Consider the following 930-nt stretch of genomic DNA (forward strand, 5'->3'; position numbering starts at 1 on the left):
TTCTCTTTAAGCAGGATGGTACTGAATGCATCTGAGTCTTCTAAGTCTCGTAGTTTGAAAACATTCCAGACCTAGAATAATGTTCTTTTCTTGGTACGCAAGAAATCGCCTTGTAAAGAAAGTAATACTATGACCGCGTTATTCTTATTCCAGTAACGCAACTCACCTATTATTTTCATCACATTTCTTCCAATGGAATTGCAACGATTCCCCAAGAAACGTGCAATCGAGATTGCTATATATTCTGATTACATGGTTCGAGGAAAGTTTGCAGAGCGCTAAGAAAATAGGAAACAAAAGTTGCTTGGAAAATGTTACCCTAGATGACACATACTTAGATGGTATATTACATCCGACTGCACTCAAGTATTGATGAGTAAGCGCCCCACCTCATTAGATACTAATATTGCTATTCTTCCCCCTTCCCTTCGTTTTCCTCCTAAGGCATTCCGCATAAAGTAAAGTTCTTGGGAGAGTTATCTAGGAAATTGCTCAAGGAATAGCAAAGTCCCGTGATTCATTTTACTATGCTTAGTATATAAGCAAATAGGTAAATATAACTGCATTAATTTAACCAACACTCTTTCTCCTTTTATTTAGAGTTTTTGATAATTTATTAACATTCACTATTGCAACTAATTAATAAACCATGCAATGTGCAAATTCAGCATAGAAATACTTTGAGCAAAAATAACTTTTCGATTCTAATAAGTCTATTATTTTATTTTTCTCTTGTCACCTTCATCTTGGCAAGCAAATGCATAATTTTAAGTGCACAATTTTATTATTCCCTTATATGTGATATAAAGTAGAACCAAATTTTATTACTAACCAATTTAATTTTATTAAAATTGTAAGAGTCAAACTATCTGCTTTCTTACAAGCCGTAGTTAAATATCACCTATTTATATTTGTGTTTTATTGTTAACA

Source organism: Stegodyphus dumicola, chromosome 11, assembly GCF_044657685.1.
Source record: "Stegodyphus dumicola isolate Sdum_Otavi_A_Nest chromosome 11, ASM4465768v1".
In the NCBI taxonomy this organism is placed as follows: Eukaryota; Metazoa; Arthropoda; class Arachnida; order Araneae; family Eresidae; genus Stegodyphus; species Stegodyphus dumicola.